The sequence below is a fragment of the Ambystoma mexicanum genome, chromosome 4p, assembly GCF_040938575.1.
Source record: "Ambystoma mexicanum isolate Mex_15411 chromosome 4p, UKY_AmexF1_1, whole genome shotgun sequence".
Classification (NCBI taxonomy): domain Eukaryota; kingdom Metazoa; phylum Chordata; class Amphibia; order Caudata; family Ambystomatidae; genus Ambystoma; species Ambystoma mexicanum.
In genome coordinates, this window is record NC_090927.1 from 403,550,733 (window position 1) to 403,574,981 (window position 24,249).

General features: G+C 46.2%; 1 pseudogene; it reads left to right on the forward strand.

Annotated features, from left to right (window-relative positions):
• The first annotated feature begins 1,872 nt into the window (after positions 1–1,872).
• Positions 1,873–2,026, forward strand: LOC138459970 (5.8S ribosomal RNA; annotated as a pseudogene).
• Positions 2,027–24,249: the final 22,223 nt, after the last annotated feature.

The window sequence follows — 24,249 nt, forward strand, 5'->3', positions numbered from 1 at the left end:
TATGAAGAAACTCATTCATTTTTCAAAGTAGATGGTAACGAAGCATACCAGAGACACTTTTGTCATCCTTAAGGAAATGTCCTGTGAAAGAGACACTTTTGCCATAGTTAAGGAACTGTCATGTGAAATAGACACTCTTGCCATTCTCAAAGAACAGTTGTTTGAAAAAGAACCATTTGTCATCCTTAAGGAGTATTATTTGAAAGAGACACTTTCCATTCTATCTGAAACATCCAGTGGTAGGGAACCACTCTCTGGATCCAAGGATTTTTTTGTTGGATTTAACTACCTGCTTTTTGAACACTTTTTACCAAACTTACATCAGAGACACTTTCCTTACACTCTTACTTGTTCATTTTTAGTGTGTCAGAGTAGTATGTTTTGAACACAAGGACAGTTTATATGTTTGACGATGAGACAGAGACCGATCTTTAGTTTTAGTTTCCTAAGTAGGGAAACTCTCTAGAATAGGGACAGAAAGGTCTTTATCCAACACTTTTATTTTAATAAAAATGGCTGATGTTGAAAATATTACATATTTCTGTCTGCCTCTCATTTGTGACCACTCACACTACTCTTTACTAACAGGGTAACCTGCTAAACCCTGTTTGTGAAAGGATTTAGGTACTGCAATTTTTTCCCATGAATAAGGAATTCCCAGTAACTGTGGTTCATAAGCTTGCGTTGATTAAGTTCCTGCACTTTGTACACATAGCCCGTCACTCCTACTGACTGGAACGTTTTAGTGAGGTCCTCGGATCAGCCCCACCGGGGTCGACAATGTCCCTGGCAGAGCACAGAGAAGACGATCAAACTTGACTACCTAGAAGAACTAAAATTTGTAACAAGTTTCCGTAGGTGAACCTGCAGAAGAATCATTAAGGGAGGAGCAGCTGGAGGGAAAGCCGCGGGCCTGACCTTGGTTGTGTCCAAGATGTGCCCACCCAAAGCTCTGGGTGCCCCTCACATTACAGTCCAGCCTGCGGAGGGGTCCATGGCACATGGGGCACTAGGCACCGGGAGCAGGATCCATCCTTTCCACCAGCGGGGTCCGTGACCCAGAAGATGGAAGGTGGGGGTGTCTAGCAGGGTTTGGTTTACCTGCCAGGACATCCCCAGCCATGCACTGGAGAGGGTGCCCTGAGCACCCCCCCTCAACTCCATGCCGGACCCTCTGCTGCTGTGCTGGGCAGGCGCTCCTGTATCCGACCTGCCAGTGGGTGGGTGGGTGTTGGCAGTGGACGTACAGTCAAAAGGAAAGTCTCGAGTGGGTGTAGCACAGAGCCAAGGGACACCTGGCTGTTCTTGGAGGAAGCTTTCTGAGGTGGACGGATGCACACTTGCCCATCGCGCTCTGAGTGATACTCAATGGGCTGGCAGTGAGGTTCCGCCACCCACTGCTGTGGGTGAACGATGGCCAGACTTACAGGTGCAGAAGGTGACCTCCCTCAGGTTCAAGTACCTGAAGCTCAGCCCTGTGCAGCTGCGCTGGGGTTTGAAGTCTCTAGCAGTCCCACCAAGTCCCCTGCTGCCTTTGGCCCTGTTCTCTGTCCTCCCGAAAGGGGAGCATAATGTCATTGTCAGGGGATGAGCGGATTTGGCAGGTGGCCTAGCGGCGCAGCCGCCTACCTCCTTCGCCATGATAATCCCCCTTGCACTGCCACAAAAGACGGTGTGAGGGCTTCCTGGGCTGAGCACATTTAACCCATTTGTTAAAAACCCCTGATGGTTTTGGCTGACTCCCGAGTGGTGAAGCTAGAAGCGGCACCAGACCATCTCACTGCCCAGGCGGGAAGGGCAGCTCTGCCTACCCCCAGCTTCTCCTACAACTGAAAGTTTGGGCCAATGTCTAGAAAAATATAAGTTGCCTGTGACTCTTGCCTGTGGATTACTCGGCTCGCACGTCGATGATGAACACAGATAGCTATGAGAATTAGTGTTAATTGCAGGGTACATTGATCATTGACACTTTGAACGCACCTTGTAGTACTGGGTTCCTCCTAGTGTTATGCCTTTCTGAGGATTGCTTGAATGTCAATTGCACTGGGACCATCCCCGCAGCATGACTGGGGCAATCGCAGGGACAGCATTCCCTTCATCCCCCTAAGGTAAGACCCCGATAAGCACTATCGCAGAATCCTTGGACCTGGAATGGAGGCTTGTTGCTGGTGTGTCCTGCCCTCCCAGTTCTCCCCTTGTGGGTTAAGGAAGACCAGGAGCTTGACATGCACTGGTGGTGGTGGCGGCAGCCTAAAAACCTGATGCACCTTCCCCTACACTGGGGGAAGCTGGCTGTGCTGTGTGTGGCTGTCTGTGGTGTCCCACGATCTGGGGCAGAGGCCTCACAACTATGTCTGTCAGGCAACCTCTTTCCAGGTGGGTTTTGGTGTAGATCGGGACAGTGCAGACTCAACTGCACCAGAGGTGCAGGACTGGAGCAATCCCCCAACAACCCCGGACCGGCTGAATGAGCTTCGGCTCCCTGCCTGCAACCTCAGATCACAAAGCAACCAGCTGAATATAAGCATCTGATCAAGCAGAGGACAAAAACTAACCAGGATTCCCTCTGCAAGGGTTGGTGATGAGGGAACAATCCACCATCAAATGTCCAGCAGAGGGCGCAGCAAATGTGGCGCACAGAAGACCGACTCCCTGGTGCCACTCTGGGGGCCCAGCCCCTTCTGATCGAAGCCACCATGCGGATGATGTTAGGCCGGTAGCGGCCCTGGCATGCCGAGATCGGGTCTTCTCAGAGTCAGATTGCTTGGGAATTTAGCCCAAAGCAGGTGGTAGACTCCACATAAGGCTAAAAAAGGGCACGAGACTGATAGCCAACAAGTACTGTAAGGGAAAGTGGAAAATAACTTTGAAGAGACAGTTCAAGAAGGTGAGAAACCGTCAAGAGGTAAACGGGTGGGTCCCGTGCAGGCTGCCTGGAGGATTCAACACAGTGGGCAGGTTGGCTGCCTGCAATAGGGTATGCCCTCATGGGACCACCACTCAGGCACAACCGGCCCCCACAGGGCACATTTCCTCTGTGGCGTTGCACCACAAACAGCTCCGGGTTGTTTGGGTAGGCCCCGGGGAGCAAATGGTGACTGTATGCTCTAGTGGAGAGTGTTACAGCCCCCAGCTGCAGTTTTGCCATGTCTGCAGAGCCAAGAGAGATTGACCACTGCTGTGCCCTTGTCTGGCAACCATTCCAGCATTTCGGAGATCGCCGGGGTGGCTATGGGGTGCAGGGCGACCATGTTGCACGAGTGGGCAGGCGGCCCACGAAGGGTGCTAGGGGTCTGCGGAGATGTCTACCCACCCGGCCTGCCTTGAAACTTGTACCAAGGAGTCTAACATGTACGTGAGTTACAGGGCCAACAAAACAAACCTGTGGCACAATGAAGGTGAGGTCCGGCGCACGCTAGGTGATGTGGAATCCAATAGAAGCACTGCGGTGGGCACACCGCCGGCCCATGCCGGTCGCTCTGTCAGGGAGGTGAGCAGGAACATGTGTTATAGGACCTGAAAAATGGTGAACTATGCCTGGGCATGTCCTTAGTGGTCCTGATATGCAAATCAGTTATCCGACCTGGGTATAGGGGAGAATGACTAATCAAACCATCTAGTAGCTGATTTCCCCCAAAGTTTCCCATAGGATAGGTGTCAGTTGGATAACCCCAACTTTTGTTTCGGGGGCAAAACAATCTCAACATATTCTCAAACTTAAATGGGTGGAGACAGGCATCGAATGCCAGTGCCCACTGGGCCACTTTTGGTAAACCGAACTGGTGTTGCAGGAAGAACTAAATGCTAGGTTAAGGTTCCTGATGCTGATGCTCATCATACCCCAGAAAAGGTGTTAGTTGATATAAACAGTAGAACGGTGGCCACGGAAGTCTGAATCTGTTAAGGAGTGTGTATCAACTCACCTGATGACTCAACTAGCCCAGACAATGGATGGCGCTGGAGCATCAGGCCCATACCCGGCTAATGCCGGTGCTGAGAGCAGCAGGGGCTAAGCCACAAATGAGTAGGAAGACCACTGCAGTCTGTATGGTAGCATGGTGTGAGGGCTCTGGCAGAGGCACCTCAGGTGCAGATCTTGGTGGTAGTAGCAAATATCAAAACGAGAACTTTGAAGGCCAAAGTGGACGTGGGTACCATGTGAACAGCTGTTGAACATGGGTCAGTTGTTCCTAAGGGATGGGTGAGTGCTGTTCGATAGGAACAGGCAATGGACCCTGTTGCCATCACCTGATCAAAAGGGAGTTGGCTTAAGATCCCTGAACCTGTAGTGGCTGAGATGGGTGCCTTCACAGCATTCAGTGTGGTAATGCAAATGTTCCCAGAGAATCATGTGTGAGCACAGGCAAGAGTTTTATTGTCTTTGTGAAGGGCAGGTCACCCTGGGAGGGGTTTTCCCTGAGAGAGGCACCTGAGCCTTGGAAAGTGTCGCTGCTCTAGTGGTGTCCTTTGAGCTCTCGATGGTCCTTGAAAATCTGAGGAAGAAGGTGTAAATCTCGCACTATACTCATATCCTCAGCCTCTGGCATGTTGGACAAATGTAGGTAAGGGAAGTCGACAAGTAAGATCCATAACTTTGGGATAAGGATTGGCTCTATGGGCTGGGTTTATCAGGCTGGGGCATGAAGTGGACTGGGCGCGACAAGGCTGAATGAGGCATCCCCCCAGAGGGTGCCGCAGTCTCTGAACATGAGCTGGACCCTTCCTGTGGTTCTCCTCAGATGTGGTGGTCACCTCTCTCCTTTCCCCTCCTGGATTCGGGGCCAGTGTTCTGCCTCAGCCGATGCCTAGCAGCTGACTTAGAACGGCAATGGTCGAAAAAGTCAAAGAGAAAATGCTGATGGTGTAAAAAAAGTGCATTAGGCATCGAACAAAAACACAAATCCCATTATATCAAACAGGATTCGGGGGTTGCTGCAGGGCTGTCACCCACTTCCCAAAGAAGAGAAGAGAATAAACAAGTTTAAAAAAAAAGAAAAGCACCCTGCAACGGCAGGCACTACCCATTTAAGGGGTAGGAGACATACATCGCAGGGGTATTTTCTTATGTGAAGTTTTCTGCTTTGCATAATTGCGCTGCATTCTTTTGTGCTATGGTTAAATCACGTATATCCCTTAGAACTGGTGCGGACCAGGAGAATCCAACGGTTTAATTAAAACAAAGCATCATGAAGGCCAGCAGCAGTTGTTGACGCAATGTGATTTCTGCTGAGTGCTCTGAATGTCAAAGCAAAGAAATTCAATGAAGCATGGGTAAACAGCAGAAATAACTGTGACTCTATTAAGGTAGCCAAATGCTTTGTCATCTAATTAGTGACACGTAAATGGATGAACAAGATTCTCACTGTCCCTACTTACTGTCTAGCAAAACCACAGCCAAGGGAACGGGCTTGGCAGAATCAGCGTAAAAAGAAGACCCTGTTGAGCTTGACTCCAGACTGGCACTGTGACGAGACATGAGAGGTATATGATAAGTGGGAGGCCCTCAGACCGCCAGTGAAATACCACTACTCTTATTGTTTTTTCACTTACCCAGTGCGGCAAGGGGGGCAAGCCGCATGGGGAATCCGCTTCTGGCTCCAGGAACCCGACTCAAGCCAGGCAAAACCTACTCTGGGGACAGTGGCAGGCGGGTAGTTTGACTGGAGCATTGCACCTGCCAAACCATAACTCAGGTGTCCGAAGACGAGGTCAGGGAAGACAGAACGGCAAATGCTTCCTGAATACAGACCGAGACAGCTGGGCCTCACGATCTGTCTGACATGTTGTGTTTGAAGTAGGAGGTGTCCGAAAATTACCACAGGGATAACTGTCTTTTGGCAGCCATTCCATATCGGCTCTTCCTATAATTGTACAACAGAATTCCCCAAGCATTGGATTGTTCACCCACTAATAGGGAACATGAGCTGGGTTTAGATCGTCTTGTGACAGGTTAGTTTTACCCTACTGATGATGTGTTGTTGCAATAGTAATCCTGCTAAGTACGAGAAGACCTGCACGTTCAGATATTTGGTGTATGTTCTTGGCTGAGGAGTACATGAGGTTAAAATACCATCTGTGGGATTATGACTGAATATCTCTAAGTGAGAAACCCCCTAAACAGTTACGGTATCGCAGCACTGTGGAACCTCGGTTGGCCTAGGATAGCTGTCCTTTGGGCCTGTGCATAGAGCTGCTTGCCTCAGGACTCGAGTGTGGACAGAAGGGGCCACTTCTCTCAGCCATAGTGCACTGCATTTTCATGAGGAATGTGGTGCAAAATCATTCGTAGATGATGTGATTCTGGGTCAGGGTTTTGTGGAAAGGGTGCAACTGCGTAGAATTCCTGGCACACTCTCTGCCTTGCCTGCATTGTGCGTGACATGCACATGTGCTAGGATGCAGCGCAATACCTGGGGGAGGCATCTGGAGTGTGTGGGATGTGATATTCCACCAATGATTGCAGTGGTCTGCTGAAATGAACCAGTAGGCAGGAAGTGTAAGGCTGCTAACACCTTGACCAGAGGTGGTACAGAATGTGAACACATGGGTGATGCCAGGTCATTCTCCCACTCCGTGACCAGGTCTAGTATGACATGGGGAGGGTAGCGGTATCTTATATACACCTCCTCGTCTGGCATCCCAAATAGTCTGGTGCGTAATAGGAAGATTATGGCCCTACTCATTCTCCTCCTCCTCCTTCTATGCAGTAGGATTAGAGCTAATAATGCAGGATCCAGCATTGTGGCGATCCTATGTTAGTTGGGGTTGCATAGCGATGTTTATAAGTGGCCTTTCATTGCGCTTTGTATTTTGTGACAGGTTGAGGGCCTGAAATATGAATTATTTGTGGGGAAAATCAGGACTTTGTCAGTCATTCTGTGCACAAAAAACCCTAAATCAATGCATCAAATTGACTTTGCAGGACTTTTTTGGACTGTGCGTGAACTTTGTGCAGGCCTTCCACATCTCTGCGAGCGGTCATGCGCCTTGTGCGAGACTCCTTGCAGAGTGTGGTTTGGGCCTACACGGAGACCTAAATAGGGGGCGGAACATGCAGAATGTAGAAGAACAAGGGAAAATGTGGGCATGTCGAGGGACGACCCATGCAAGGATATTGCATGCCACCAACTGTGCACAACCAAGCTTATTCATGGAAGGAACAGGCAACATCGGGTGTGGGGATTCAGCACGCAAAGCCCTAGATAAAACTGCCAAAAACAGGCATATGGCCCGAATTGCATTCGAATCACAGCACAAAGGTGAGGTCCGATCAAGAATATAGTGGTGCATACATGCAGGTGCGGTGGCCAATCGATGGAAGCGGTGCATGTATGCTGAGTAGTGGGGTGCAGGTGTGGTTTTGGGGGTGTTCGCAGCAGATTGACCGGGAAATTACTTGAGTTACGGAAAATGGTACACATAGTGGGCCTCATCACGAGTTTGTTGGTAACCCTTAAATCCGGCGGTAGCGCTGTTACCGCCCGATTTAAGGGTCCGCCAAATCAGGGCTTCGGCTGATTTCCCCCCAGCTACTAGCTGGGAGGAAATCTGCCGAAATTTCGCAAAATGTCCGCATTGAGCCCAATGGGGAATTCCCGAATGGGCTCAATGGGGAATGGGCAATACAATTGTGCCGGTGGGTTTGGTGGTAGGGCTAATAACATCAGTGCTTTTAGCGCCGGCGTTCCTGCCCAATTCGTGATGAGGCCCAGTGTCAGGGTGCTGATAACAATTACAGGGGACCCCACGCAGTGTTGCTGGTGTGCTGGCTTGGTTGGCTTGGTTGCGGGGGAAGCCACACAGGATTATCAGAGTGCATGAGTTTGTGGCTGAGGGGCACACACAGGTAGGTATTAGTGGCTAGATCTACTTTGTGGGTTGTGTGTTGGGGGAGTTCCGGCCACATCTTGCCCATAGGGTTACTTTGCAGGAAACATTACATGAATATGCGGAGCGTGCACAAAAAACTCCTGCACGCAGGGCCTCGCAACGTTGATCGCGCAGAGCGAACTTTGCACGATCTATGTACACTTTTACATGAATCAGGCCCCTAGTGTGACAGTATGATTGGTTTCCTTAGGAGTATGACAGATTGCACAATATATTCTGTGAATAGCAATTACTTAGCGCTTGATGGGGTGTGTTCGTTGTTGTATGGTGCCTCCCTCCCCACTCCCAGGTTCTTCCTCATTTTCCTCATTTAATGAGGATTTTGCATGTTCCACCCCCTATTTTGTACTTTGTACTGGTCTCCCCACACATTGCATTATGTGTCGAGCAAAGCGCTCCGGCAGAGCGCAAAGTAAGAAGGAGCAATGTGCTGCACTTCAGGCATTGCACACGTATACATATGGCAGACATGTCTTGTGCCAGGAAGAATGTGACAACTAGCATCATCAACCATCAGCGGCTTGAACCACGAATACCCACAAGAAAATAAGAAGCTGACAGAGGTAGGCGTCTTGTAGCAGGCTGCTGCAAACTGCGTAGAATAAACAAGCCTTACCGAGGAAACAAAATCCCTAATCCATTCATAAAGCCTAAAAAAGCCATGGCAAGTGCATTGCCGCCCCATGCCACCACTTTTGTGCCCAGCACCTACTTCCACAACCCGAAATAACCCATCATACAAATAGGCCACCTCAGATGGGACATACTGCGATGTTAAGTGTGACATAAACACAGTTCACTTATATCATGCATGTTATACACCAGGCAGGATGTTACCCTTCACAATGTACACAATTTGCATCAGTAGCACCTGTGGTGTGTGGGACAGCAAATGAGAATGTCCCGGGCTGCTTCTGTTGTCACGTAACATTGATTATAGCATGCTCACGGCGCTTAATTTGCCTCTGCCACTTGCTTTTGCAATCGGCCCATTCCCCAACACCTGAGATGCCATGTCAAGAGAAAAGTGATTCTTTCTTGAGCTCCTTTTCCTGTATTCGTGGTGGCCATCTTAGAATGGGCTCTGTTTTCATTAATGGAAAGACCCACAAACGTTTTCTCATTACAAAAAAAAATGTTGTACAGGCAAGTCTGCTGCCAACTGCAGGTGCTAGTAACAATACTACATTTGGTGGCATGCTGTACCAAATCGAACCAGCACCTGGGACCCAATTAAGAATCAGAGCAAACTCTGGCTGACATGCATTCATCATCAGGCCAATGGCTCTGCTGAGAAAGCTATTGTCAATTATACTCCCAGTAATGCTTAGCCATTCAGGGCACATATAGCATTTGGAATAGCCCAAACTAAGGATGACAACGTTCCGTATGCCTCTCTTAAAACTCCCCAGACTTGTTCTACTGTACAAATGCAATGAATTTGAGGTAAAGGTTTGCTCAAACCTTTGTGCGCTGTAGCTCAGACTCTAGAAATAGTTAACAGTAATTGGGGAACATGTGCCGCTTTTGTGTTTTATAGTCTGTGCCTCAAGGTAAAATAAATGCCAGAAATGAAGATATCTTTTTTATTTGCTGCCGGCTTGCATTCCACCTAAATCCATGCGTCTAGTGGGCAATTAGTCTGAATTTATCATCCAGTCGGTGGGGTTTAGTGTTAGAGAGATTAAGAAAGAAAAGTAGGAAGAGAAAGAGATTTGATATTTTTTAATTGCTCTGTATGTTCCCAATGACCTGGAATACAGGATTGCATGTTTAGACGTCCCCCGAATGTCACGTGGCTCTTTCCAAAGCCGCCCTGCATTCATTAATCTGCTGTCCCTCTCCCATCTACTGTCATAAGAAACGTGTATTTTGACAGTTTGCACCGATCCCCAAGGTTGTGTTCAAAATGTGTATGCATTGAGGCTTCATAATTTATATGTCTGTGTCTGAAATCTCTTCACTTCACCTCTCTGCATTTGAAAAATCACCTTTCCTTTCCAGGATATTTCCCTTTTAGTCTTTACCGCTTGTGTCCCGTTAACATCTTGGTACTCATTATAACTGTGCTGCTCCAGAAACAACAGTGCCGGTAAGCTTACCGGTACCATTGTTTCTGGACCATGCTGCCTGCCAGGGTCAGACGTGTCTGGCGCGATGGCACCGGCTTGCAGAGTTTTCACAGGAGCACCGGAACCGTTAGCAACGGTGCCAGTGCTCCCGTGTCCACATTCGCATGGATTGGACTTCATGGAAATGGGGTCTAACAACATTTGGAATACTTGGAATAGCCGGTGGCACCAGGACGTCAGGCGCGGGTATTTTTTTATGGGTCTGGCTGCAACCCATATGATTTGCATTGGTAAGCAACTGGGTAAAGTGTTTGTTACAGATGAACTGTGCTTCCTTCTAGTACTCTGAGCGACAAGCATTTGGCAAATGGCCATTGGTGAAAGAGTTTTTTTCTCAAAATAATAACCTTTCAAGAGATTTATCTTACAAAAATGATTTCATGAGTTGACATAGATTTCTCTGTATAGGGGATGTATGCCTTCTCTGTGCTCTTTCTTTCCTAATGAAACTGTCATGAACAATCTGATCCCACTGGTCAGGTCTATTGGACAGATGTAATGTCAGGGAATCCCTTGCAGGGTCATTGATTGTGTGAGTTTATCAGGTATATTTCTGTGTGGATGTTAACATGTTTTACTCTGTACCATAAAGAATCAGGCTGGCCTCTACCTGAAATTAAAAAGTGAGCTTTTTATACCATTTATTGTTTTGGTTGTTTCTACTGTCACCTTTGAAGAGATTCTGATATTCAGGGTGAATCATAATATGCAAAGCCTTACTCGATTTACTGAAACGGCAACTCCCAGGCAATACAAGACAGTATTTCCTGAAAACACCTAAAAAAAAGTGGTACACTCCAGATCTTCATAGTCTGCAGAACAAACCAATGAAAGCCCAGCAAATCGGCATGAACATGTTACACCTGAAAATAAAACATATTTTCTATCATTCGGAAACCATAAAAAGCTATTTTTATATTAGCCAAACAAAATGTATTCATGAACAATACAATCTGAAGCAAACTCCTCTAAGCAAATGTTCACTACTCTCCATTTATTGAAAAACAACGATGCCACTCAGGAGTAGCTTTAACAGATTTAGGGCGCGATTCATGGAATTGTTTGCACAGTTCAAAGTGATTTTGCACTGCTGAAAAGTGACTTTGCACTCCCGACACAAACCCTGATTCATGGAACTGTGCAAAGTTTATTTTTGCAGTGCTACTGACTAGCATGAATTCCAATTTTTCATGTCACTAAAGAGGAAATACAGTCCATTCTATTGTCAATGAGAATAACCCTCACACGAGATAAAACCATGACTGCCATTTATTGTCAAGGATTGACTATACAAACTTTTACTATTTTGTCGCTCCTTTGTCAACAGTTCATTCTTACAGGGCTTGGTTGCTGATGACTTTAAATATATTTGATCATTCCCCTTTTGAAAACCCCATAATTTTCTCTACTGACCAGCTAATTATTGGCCTAAAGCCAACAATCGTTTTTCGATCAAGTTTTTTTGAGAAGGTGCCTAACCTTCAATTCCACAATTTCATAGAGAGATTCAACTTGCTGGTTGATATACTTCAACCTAGTTGTGCTCTTATCAGGGTACCGATTCAGCTCTACTGGATGACAATGAGCATCTTTTGTGTAGCAAAGGTAGTCACAAGAACACTGTTGTTCATGTGATTTGTCAGCAGTGCTCGCACCTTGGCCCAACCACTGATTCTGGACAGACTGACGTCAGTAGCCTACGAGTCTGCCCCGGCTTTTTGTTAGTTCTCCTGATTTCTAACAGATGTATGTCACCCAAGAGGACCTCCTTGCCCCCATAAACCTTTGTACTTGTGGGGGGGTGACTGAGTGCTCTTCGCCACACCCATTTTCAATGCTTGGCCCCTCCATGACCGTTTGCCTAAATGCGATGTTGGCTTCCACTGTTGCGCTGATGGTGTAGAGTTGTTTTTTAAACTGTCACAAGATTACAGTGCTGACAATATTCCATTCTCCTTTATCTTGGAAGCCTTCACAAAGGGCGGGATTGAAACTACGTCAATTTTAATGCACTTAAGACTGAAATTACCATACTCTTATACACATTTAAATAAGGACAGCGTGTTAATCCTCAATTTACTATTGACTTTCTATACTTTCTAGGATCAAACCTTTGGCATTATTCTTTGACCCCGCAATAGATATGTCGCTCAGGTCAGCTAATCAGCTTCTCTACTTATTATTTCTCACTGTTAAAAAGATGCACACACTCACATATTAACAACAGTTGGGTCCAATTGGAAGATCCATAATTGGATGTATACTTGGCTATGGTAACCCACTTTTATCTGGCCATTCTAAACAGCATATTTGTAGAAGTCAAATGCTGCAGAATCACGTGGCTCATTTATTTACCAATTCGCCCACGTTTCGCTCACATAACGCTAATTTTCTACACACTTTACTGGCTCTCCTTGCAAGCCAGAATCAAATTCAAACTTGCTCTACTCACACAAAAATGGCTGCATTCTGAGGTACCTCGATATCTAAGTCCTGTAGTAACCCAGAACCTCCGAGTAGAAACCTGCACTTAGCTAACTCTCATCTATTGTAGGTTTCTAGATGTAACCTTGAGTCACCTGGAGGCCGAGCTTTTGCAGTTCAGAGTACCCATTCCTGGAACATTTGCCCCTTCTCTTGAGAATACAATCTAATATCTTTTTGTTTTACAGCATTTGAAAACATCACTCTTTCAAACATATTTTACAGTTTATTAGAACGTTTTTATAATGTATTCACATCCATTAGCACCGTGGGAGGCGCCACCCATCAATAAGAATGCTCGGAATGCGGGCTGTATTCACTAAGCTAAGTCTGCGTTCCAAGCATTCTCACTGGTGACAGGCACTTCCCTTCCCCAGTCCCCCTTCACCATTTAGGACCTGTGTAGTTCCCTACATGGGTGCTAATGATGTCCTTTTTTCCAAAAGGAAAAGAAAAAGGAAACCTAGCTATGTGGTGCGTCTCGGCTCCAGCAGTGCTGCTCTTCGTGAAGTCCATTGTCCATGTTGATGACGTCACAGCCATCAACATGGAAAATGGACTTCCCTGTCAGCACTTCTGGAGCCCATCTACAACACAAAGGTAAGTTTCTTCCTTTTTCCTTTTTTTTTAAAAAAAAAACACCATTAGCACTATGTAGGGAAACTACACGGGTGCTAATGGTGATATTAACATCGGCGGCGGGCGACGTGTCGGTAACGGCACTGCCGCCCTCGTTAAGGGACCCTTGCTTCACTCGGGCCCTTAACTTGGGCGGCGGCCCATTACCGACAGGGTTGCCTGCCGCCTCGGTTAAAAAATCCTCATTAAATTATGTTGATATAACGGTTTATGTTTTCAGGCCTCCAGGGCTTCATAAAAAAATAACATGCCATAACAATTTCTAAAAAGGCTAGTCCCTTTCACTAGCAGTTAACACCAAATCTGTGTCAGGGCCCACAACTCTCACTCTCGGCTAGTCTCAGTGCTTAGGTACAGCACACCTTAGTGCAGTGATGACTGCTATGCCTCGGAACCTACTACTCGAACCTGCCAATCAAGCGACACATGGATCCTGGAGCACACTGCATCCGATGTCCACAAAACACAAATATGGCTCCAATGACCCCAGAACCATAGCAGGACCTGATTCCCCCACTCTTCACCACAAAACCAATGGACCTTTCTTCAGGTTGGTGTTGAGTGTCTGAGAGTTACACAGTCATGTACAGTAAGTAAAGGCTATAGATTCCAACAATTTATTTGTATCTGTGAACATTTTTCAATTTCATATATTTGTGAAAGTTCAATTTCACATTTTTTGACACATTGTTCTAGGATGCTAAATAGATCTTTTTTCTGCATTCTTGTTCCTTGAAGTTTCCTGAAGCCTATTTCTGTGATGTATTGTGATGGAGTGCCATGTGCGAGAGTGTGAAGGCCTTTAAATAAAGTGATGAGGGTAATTATTTTTCTAAAAGGGAGGACTTCTCATCAAGCCTCCCCCTTTCAGAAATGTTCTATACCATAAGTGTAGGACACATGTACCTTTGCTGTAACTATTGTCCTGACATTTTTGGTCCCAGCTCTGCTATAGCACAGAGCAGGATCAAAGTTCATACGTGTTTCCCTGACAGCTGCAGGGGAACAAAGTGCCAGTAGGCAGAGGTGGATTTGTAATCTTCCACACCTCTGACATAAATTATAATTATGTAATGCTTTAGTCAGTCTGGTGTCATGTACAACTTTAAATATAAGCCATGCCTGATTGTGGCAAGGTGCCTTCTAAGGACACACTATAATACAGCCACATCAATTTTGTATCACAACAGTGTCGGCTTTGTGAGCACTGATGTATATTGGCATCTAGGCTGACTGTCTGCACAGCTGACATGTGCAAAAATAGCCAGGATGCTGCCAGTTTGATTCTCAAGCAGGAAGGGCCACGCTTTCCTTCCAGGGCATAGAAAACTCCCCCAGGAGGTATCCTGGGAATGCTGCTTCAGAGGCAGCACTGACATTACAAAGACAGCCTCACTCCATGGTGCTGAACACTGGAGCCCTTTTAAAGTTAGCAGGCATGGGCAAGTGGCAGAGGTAGAGTAGCAAGGGGTGGAAGGTATGCTTGAAGACCATCTTGCTAGGATTCTATTCCTGTTAATGTTCGCTCCATTTCCTGCAAGCAAGATGCTCTTGATGTATAAGGAAAATAGCGTGTTTTTTTGTTTGTTTATTTGGGTTTTGCATGCCAAACCCTTGGGTTGCCGGGCGCAGTAGGACAACTTAAGCTTGGTTACAAAATGTGTACAAAGAAACATATATATATATATACATATATATATATATATATAGAACAGATAGAAGAGAGTTGCTGCCAGATCGGTTACAGTGGCATGGTACATAAGGCGGCAAGGTTAGAGACATGAAGAATAAAAAAACAGTATAAGGTACAGATAGGGTAAGCTAATGGTCATTACTTCGTAGCCATTTAATACATTAAGTGTTAAGTGTTAAGTACACGTGTTAAAGTAATGGGGATTGGAACTCTTACATTAGAGACATCCCCTGGGTTATTTTGCCTTTCAAAGGAGAGGGGCACCCCCCAGCCTTTGATTCATATTTGGACCATCAAGAGAAGAAAAGGGATACACTTCTGGAGTTTGTTTGGGAGTGCAATCCATTCTAAGGTCTTCTGCCTTAAGGTGCAGACAGAGGGCTTCAAAGGCAGAGGAAAGCTCTGTCCCCTAATAATCCCCAGGGAACAGTGGGGTTGCCTTCCTCTGTCTGATGGCTGCACTCAAACCAGTCTCCTGCGCACAGGAAGTGAAGTGCCCTTTGTATATGCCAGTCAAGCTCCCTAGAGTGGGAGTGCAACTGAAGGACTTACCTTGTCCTGGAGTCTCTGGTTTAGGGCTCCCTGCAACTGAAGAACCAAGGACGTAACCCCTAGCTCTCCCTGCATATCTGAATATCCTAAACGCTGGTTTGGGAACCTTCAACATCATCCAAGCGGCTGCATGACAACTGCTATCTTTGATGCTAACCTGTTTCCACATGTTCGAGTTCGCTCAGCGCTGAATCTCCAAAAAATACGCTATCTAATACCCTTTTGTTTGTAAGATATATTCATTCAACACTACAGCTAAGTCAATGCCTAGTCTGGGATGCTGAGGAAAACCCTTATTGATGTATCTTTATGTCCAGTTCAGTACTCTGGATGACAACCCTTGTATAACATCTCCCTCTTAGAATTCCCCTGACCCCACTGAGCCAAGAAGTAGGTTTGTTTTGCAAATTAAAAGGTTTATTTGAAAATTTAAACAATATATATATATATATCACACTTCTATAAATAAATTGATAATGGATATTACACTTGTGAATATGAGCAGTAATCGGCAAGAGGTAACTTATGAATAGGAACAGAAGAATAAGGTGGGAAAGAATGCTTTATATGGTTCAAGGAAACGCAATGATGAATGAAATGCAGTACAGAAAATAACTTGATATGGCTTCAACAAAAGACAATGTAATCACTTTTCCTTGACAATTCACTCCCCCCCTATGCAATGTAAGAAATGGAAGGAGAGCACACAGTCTTCAAGAATCCCAACAAAATGCAATACGAAATGCAGTTCCCCCCCAGCAAGCTTAGAGGAAAACAGGTAGAGGTTTGAAAACACAGGCCCAAAATGCTTTGAATGTGATGACAATGAAGTGAGAAATGTGCTAAAAATGCTTTTAATTCCCTCTAGAGGTTCAGGGTGGGTGATATCTAGTTTATATTAGTTCAGGCTCACTTTAGCAATGCTCTATGTGTAACCAGCAGGTTAAAACGAATTTTGGCAAAGGAAAGCAAGAAGCTGCTGATTTTTACACGTGGCTGAAATTGTGCAAAATGTCAAATCGCTGCAAATTTACTCGCGCGCGTCGAGCGTAATTACGGAGGCAATATAAGGAGTAGGAAGTCGGTTCTAGGTTACTTGGAAAGCCTGGAATCTTAGCTTTAAGATGAAAGTTAAATCCTGTTCCTAGCACAAACGGTTCCGGAGATACGGACGATTTTGTGAAAGTAGTTTTTCGGATTTGAAATTTTAAAGCTCAGAATGACAGATGACAGTTCTCAGTTTTAAAGATGACAGAATGACACAATTCTAGGAGGCAGTTCTAATAGGCTAAAATAGTTTGGATTAGATTATTTTAAACTAAGAAATTGGTTTTGCACAGTGAGTACTCACACTATATTTTTGAAATAAGCCGTCAAGGTCTGGTCAGGTTGGACAGGACTTCTGGCGGTTCTGAACAGCGGTCTGGTCTCTGGTTCTGCTCTCGGCACTGCACAGTTCTAGTCTCTCTGGATCTCTGGTCTCTCTGGATCTCTGGTCTCTCTGGATCTCTGGTCTCTCTGGATCTCTGTTCTCTGGAGGTTGATGGATTTGAAGTCTGGAGTCTCCCGGCAAAGCGCCCCGCAAGAAAGTGGAAAGTGAATCCCTACCTGGGTTTCAGTGGCCCTTTTTATGTGTTTTGAACATGGGTGTGTGCCTGGGCCTAGCTAAGCCTGCCCCTCTCACTTATCATTGGCCAAGCTTTCCTCTCTCCCTTGATTGGGGGGAAGGAAATGTGAGACAGAGTGATGCTGTAGGTTTTATGGTCAGAGGAACCTCCCCTTGTCAAATTGCACACAATCTACTTCTGATCCAAATACATATTTATCTATGTACCATTTTTCTCATATTATAGGTCCAGTTAACATATTTTCTGTAGCACCAAACCATCCGATCCCTGTCTTTGTACAATGTCGTGTCCACTGATGACAGAATTCTCCCCTTTTCATCCAGATAACGACCTCTAAACCTTTCCAGATTTTACACAAATGTGCACCAAGGATATGGGTTACAGATGATAAAGTGTCAGATTTTTAACATGCAGACATTTGGAGTAAAACCCTATTTTCCGCTAGCAACCCCCCAGAATACACCACAGGGTCCTAACACCTCTTAAAATGTGCACCGAAAAATCACAAGAATAATGGTATTATTTATATAATTTTGACCAGTCCGCACTATGAGTTATCTATCTTTTTAAAATTATGCCCTGGTCAAAAAGGGGTGTGGCTTCCCACATCACATGGTGGAATAACTGGTTTATCCACTTCCCCCAAGCTCAGCTTGCTAGGAGAGGCACTGCCCCTCCCAGTTTCTCCCAAGAGGAAGCCACTTTACGGCCTCCCCAATATAACATTTGCCTGAGCCAAAGAAGGCCCATTGTTCAGTTCCCTGTAGTCCCCAGGGGCCACTCCCCTTTCAATCAACAGGGCCATGTGATCTCCTTTTGGTGGGGCCAGCAGGATGCAGCCAGGCCTGGGAAGAGTTGTTGAGCCAGTTCAACTCCTGTCGGGGGTAGTTGTCAGGCAGAATTCAGCTAAATGTCACTTTAGTTCCCAGTTTTCTACATTCAAATCCAACTTACATGCAGCTATTTTTTATATATACATTAAATAATTACTTCCTTCAAGTCATTTCAGAATATAGTTTTACATTGTATCCACCTCTTAGCAAGTCTTTCCTTGGCCTAGTTTCGGTTCATTTGTTCAGTTTTACACAAAAGTCTGGTGGTTTTAAAACGCCTGCTTTCTGATAGTGGTGAGCACCGGTACTGCATCCATTTTTGACATTAAGAAAATGAATTCCCCACAGTTCTGGGTTGCTTTTGGCAATCATCATTGCCATTCCCAATGGTTTCAGGCTACTGTGTGTGTAGCCCAATGGTGGTTTTAGGCAGTGCCCTCCTGTGCTCACAACATAGGCAAAAATGGGTGGAAGCCTATTCTTCATGTTTTCCCTGTGCACTCTCTGGGGAGTTCTGACCATCATGATTTTTTCCATGCCAGTACTGCACAGTTTTACGGTAGGGCTTGGATGCATGGGTAAAAACATCCCACAAGCCCCCCCTCTTGCGATGGCCATTCTGATCTTTCACTGATGGAACTCGCAAGATCTGGGATGTTCGCCTCCTCTTCTTCCAATTCCGTAGATGGCACAGTTCAGCATCTTTTCCTCCCTCCAGTCGATCAATCAGTTCTCCTTGCTAGTCCTGATGGGAGGATTGGGCAGTACCCCGGGCCCCTCGGGTCTCTGCTGCCCTTCCCCGGTCGTCCTCCTTGGTCAGTCTCCATGGTTTCCTCTCTCCTAGGATAATAAAGCAAAAGTGGCAATACACATTCCTAGACATTTTTCCACCACTATTAATGGTGTGGCAAACATATACATTTTATAAATCAGAAGATATGAACATATACATTTTCTTTTTTAAATTAGGAGACAAGAACATATATATATACAAGAATCACAGAATTTTATATGCTATATGTGGAATATTTTAGGGTTGGAACTGAATTACTCTGGAGCGGCCCCCTCTGGGGTTCCCGTGGATTCCTCCAGTTGTTGCAGAGTGTGCCTGGGATGGCAACACTTCAGCTGATTAATATGGACCCACTTATCTTCCCCTTCTGCCAAATTACCTTTGGGGATGCGGATTTTGTAGGCAACAGGGGAGATCTTGTCTATAATTTCAAAGGGTCCCTTCCATGTAGGCAAAAATGTTCGCTGTTTGGCCTGGTTCCTTTGGAAATTGTATAGATAGACCCGGTCCCCCACAGTATATTCCTTCCTGGTGGTCTTCAGGTCGTAGTGGGTTTTCATGCTATCAGCTGATCTTTCTAGATTCCGCTGAGCATAGGCAAAAGCATGCTGAAGGTGTTTCCTTAAATTCTCCACATACTCAGTTGTGGAGGCATTTATCAGTGTCTGCTCTTGGGTCCTGTAGAGCAAATGCTGAGGAAGCACCATCTTGCGTCCAGTCATCAACTCAAATGGTGACATTTTAGTTGCAGATGAAGGGGTAGATCTGATAGCCATTAGGGCCAGAGGTAATCGGATATCCCAACTTGGCCCAGAATCTGCCACAAATTTTTTTAAGATGCTCACAATGGTTCGGTTGTAGCGTTCTACTTCCCCAGAGGAAGCTGGCCGGTAAGCAATATGTAACTTCCTTTTGACCCCCAGTATCTCCCACATCTTTGTCATTACTTCACTGGTGAAGTGGCTACCCCAGTCTGACTCAATCCTTTGAGGTAGACCAAAACGGGAAAAGATGTGGTTAATCATCAGGGCAGCTGCTGTTTCTGCCTTGCAGTTTGGGGCTGGGAGACATTCCACCCACTTGGTAAACAAGCATGTAACGGTCAACATGTACTTGTTTCCTCTAGACGAGCGAATTACAGGGCCTACAAAGTCGATTTGCAAATCTGACCATGGCAGTGTCATCCCCCTCTTTTGGAGAGGCGCACGGTGTGTGAGGGATGATGGCTGAAATTGTGCACACACAAGACACCCCTTCAAGTATTGGTCGAGGTCCTGCCCCATGTGTGGCCAGTATGCAACCTCTCTTAAGATTTCCAGTGTTGTATGAAACCCCCTATGACCGGCGGTGGCCGCATCATGGGTGTGACTTAACATCAGGCTTCGGAATGAGGTAGGGACCACCCACTGATCATGGCCAGCTTGGGATTTCTTTACCAACAAACCGTCTTGGATTCAGAACCTCTTTGGACATTTCATCAACACTCTTAGGTCCTCTTTCCCAATGTAATCGGTATCCGTCAGGGGAAAGTTCTCAGGGTCCTCAATGTGTTGGTAAAACTTACCAATTATTTGATTCCCCTTCTGAGCTGTAATCAAATCAGCATCAGGGGTCTCCTTACTCAATTGTGCAGTTGAAAGATCATTGTGAGCATTTGTCTGGGACCTAGTGATAGCAGTGACCTGGATTTCCCCCAACAGGGACTGTATTTATATTAGATCCCCTTGGATGGCCCCGGTTTTGGCCAGCTGATCAGCTAAAACATTTCCAGTTTTGTCTGGTCCCTCTACTTTGGAATGACCCTTGATATTTTTCCAGTAGATGGTCATCCCAGTCGATGTGACCAGATCATCAATGTTTTGAATTAACTTCCCATGTTTCAGGGGTTTGTTATTAGCACATAACATGCCTCTGGTTTTCCAGTTAACCAGGTGCTCCACAAACCCGTTCCGTACATCATCCGAATCTGTGATGATGACCAGTTCGTGGTGTTGATGTTGGACAGCAGTGAGGATGGCCTGATGCACAGCCATCAATTCTGCCACCTGACTACTTCGGGGACCAATTTTGTACCCAGCGGAGGGTTCAGGAAACTCCTTCACCCATGCATTCCCTACGCCGGCCACCAGTTCTTTCTCCCCGTGGTTGTCAACATGGTAAGAGCATCCATCCACATAGACAGTGGGCATTCTCTCACACTTGTCCTCTTCAAAGTCTTTGTGCGGGGAACTGAGGTATGCCTACATGTTGTCCTTGATTTTTTACTTTCATCCTCGAGACAGTTTTCTCTGGCACAATCATGCAAGTCAGCCAGACCTTGCGCGAGGGGACTCTTCTTGTTTTGGCCATATCTGACCTCCACAGGAAAGCCTTGCATTGACAGAATCCAGGAAGTAATTCGGGAATTACTCACATTTCCGGCCCGGATTCTGTCACTTTGGAGGTATTGCAGAGGCTGGTGTGGAGTCTCCACTATGATGTGTTCCCCCTGGGTAAACGGGCGGTAATTCTTCAATGCCCACACCATTGCCAGGAGTGCCTTCTCACAATCGTTGAATTTTTCTTCCACAGAGGATAAAGTTTTGCTCTCATAGGAGATTACTTTATTGACCTTGTCATGCTTTTGGTATAATACTTCTGTCAAGCACGTATTAGAGAACGCTGTCTCCAGGAAGAATTCCTTGTTTCTGACAGGGTAAGTTAGGCAAGGCACTTGTGAGAGGCTTCTCTTGAGTTGTCTTACTGCCTCGGATTGTTTGGACCCCATTCCCACTTGACCCCCCCCTTCAGGAGATGAATCAGGGGTCTAGTGATCTCTGCGTAGCCCTCAATGAACTTTCTGCTGTAATTAGTCAGTCCAAGGAGGCTCCTTAGTTCCCGCAGAGTTGTGGGATCCTTCAGTTTCTGAAGTGCTTCCAGTTTCTTTTCTTGGTGACAGAGACCCTGAGGAGTAATCTCATGCCCCAAGAAATTAACACGGGTTCTACACCACTGTGCTTTCTGGAAGGAAAGTTTTGCTCCGGCGGCCCTCAACTGTGTCAGAACATAATGGACCTCCGCTATGTGTTCTTCCACAGATGAACTTTTGATGAGGACATCATCTACATAAGCCAGGTTACCCCTGGCACCCAGGTCGGGCATGGCCTTATGTAGGAAAATGTTGAATTCATTGCCGGAGTTGAGGTATCCGAATGGAGTCAGGGTCCATGTGTACTGCTGGCCCCCAAAGGTAAAAGCCAGTTTGTATTGGTCCTCCCTACTGACAGGCACGGTCCAGTATTCATTGGTCAGGTCTATTGCTGTGAATACCTGTGACCCTTGAATCTGGGCCAGCCCTTGGTCAATGTAGGGCAGAGGCCATCGGGAAGTATGGACCCGTTTGTTGAGCTCCCTAAGGTCAGCGCAGAGTCTCCACTGGCCATTTGGCTTCAATATTCCCAGCACCGGATTATTGAAGGTCCTGTGGACTGGACGGATTATTCCCCGGGACTCAAGGGTCTTAATTATTTCAGTAAGGGACTCCATGGATGCGAGAGGCAAGCGATATTGCTTCACAAACACTGGAGTCATGCCAGGGTCCGTGGGAATTGTTGTTGTGTGGATGTTGGTGCGACCACAGTCATATGAGTCTACCGCAAAGAGATCTTGGAAATCCAAGAAAACTTGTTTCAACTTTTGCTTCTGTTCCAGAGTCACGCAGGCATCAGCTAGGTTGACTCTCTCTTCCACCATCTGCCTGAAGCCTGGAAAGACTTCTGGTTTTGCTATCTCAGCGGCCTCCTCTAGCTGGGTGGAGAAGTCCCTGGTCAGAGTGCTGATTTGGACTGGAGGCTTCAGGTGGGAAAGGCAGCCCTCATGGACCTGGAAAATCACCTCATCCCTCCTGAAGTCACAAGTCACATCTTCCTTACCATAAGGGCAAGAAGTGTACACCAGGAAGTTCCCCCCATGCCGGGTGAAAATCATGTCTGGTGTTGTATTGGCCTCACTGTCACTGTCAAAACAGTCCTTAGGGATCGGTCCCAACAGTTCATTTCCTAAATCAATGGAAAAATGTCGGTCATCAAACGCCATTCCAATAATGGTGCCTGCGGCTAGAGTAATACTCTTTAAGTCGCTGTTATCCACCTCTATTGGAATGGTGTCATGTTCTATGCTGACTAATGGAGTTGGGTTTACCCCCAACCCTTGCTGTTGGAGAGAAGCATTTATATGTATGTAAGCATTAGGGTTTTTCAATTTTTGTCCTCTTTTAACTTTCACTTCCAGGGAGAATTGTCGGGTCCTTTCTGGGATGGTGACTCCCTCTTTAAGCTGAATTTCAACTGCATAAGGTAGCAATTGAGCTGACCTAAATGCTTTTTCTTGATCATCAAAGCCCATGGGATTATCCGCTAATCGGGACCAAGCTTTGAAGTTTATTAGGTCCAAACTAATGGCGAAGCGATTGAGAATGTCACTGCCTAAGTAAAAGGCGGCAGTGACGTCTCGCACGACCCAACAATTATGGACTATGCTCTTGTTGCCAATGGAGATTTTGAGCATACACCTGCTTGGCAGGAGATGTTTGGAATTGGGTGCTTCCAGGTCCATTTCCCATTTGTCTATCAGTTTGAATGTGGGAATGGCTGGATCTTTTGGGAGTTGGCGGAACATGGCTACGCTGATGAAGCTCTTACCGTTGTTCACACACACTCGAGCGAGAACAGAGTCCTTCCCCTCATTTAACTGAACAGGGATGAACCAATGCTCTCCAATTTGCTGAACGTCAGCCAGGCTCTGAGCTGATTTCACATCTTTCTGGACTATAGGAGTGGGAGTGTCTGATTGTGGATTTGTAAAGAATTTCAGAGTGTTTCCTTCCAGTGTGGAATACCACCTTAAACTGGAAGGAAGGTTGATTTTCAGAAATAGAGAGGACCCCCCATCACCAGTCTGTTGTCCTACTGCTATTACAATCACGTCTGGAATTTGGTTGTTCTGGAAGTGAAATTCTACTTGGTCTGATTTCTGTTCAACCATGTGGCAGGTGCCGTTTAAACTAACATGGTTGACACTCTGTTTTAATTTTATTGGTCGGCTAGTCTGGGTCCAGAGGACCTTGTTTACACAATCTATTAGGGGTGACAACCTTCTCAGGAGGTAATTCCCTAGTAAACAAGGGGTGCCCTCTGGAGTCACTACTATGACCGGGTGTTTCACCTTGTGTCGCCCAATTTTGATGTCCAAGTCTGCAGTCCCCTCGACAGGAATTTCCTTCCCGTCAAAGTTCTGCAGTTGTCCAGGAAGAGAGGTGAGAGGAATACGGTAATTCTCCCCCCTTCCTGCATTTAGTTCCTCAAAGGCCCTTTTGGACAGAAGGGTACCTTGGGATCCAGTGTCCACCAGTGCCAAAATTGCACCCTGCCCCTGTACTTGTACCGGGGCATAGTATCTTCCCCCCTTCTCCTCAAGGGGGCAGATATAATGCACATTTTTGGACAACTGGTGGGCCAATTTTCTGGTTTTGGACATTGCTAGCGAAGAGATTTGGGCAGAATTCTGTGAAGAGCCTGGGGAATCTGAAAGAAAAAGTTGGCAACTGGAAATGGTTTCGGATTCTGGG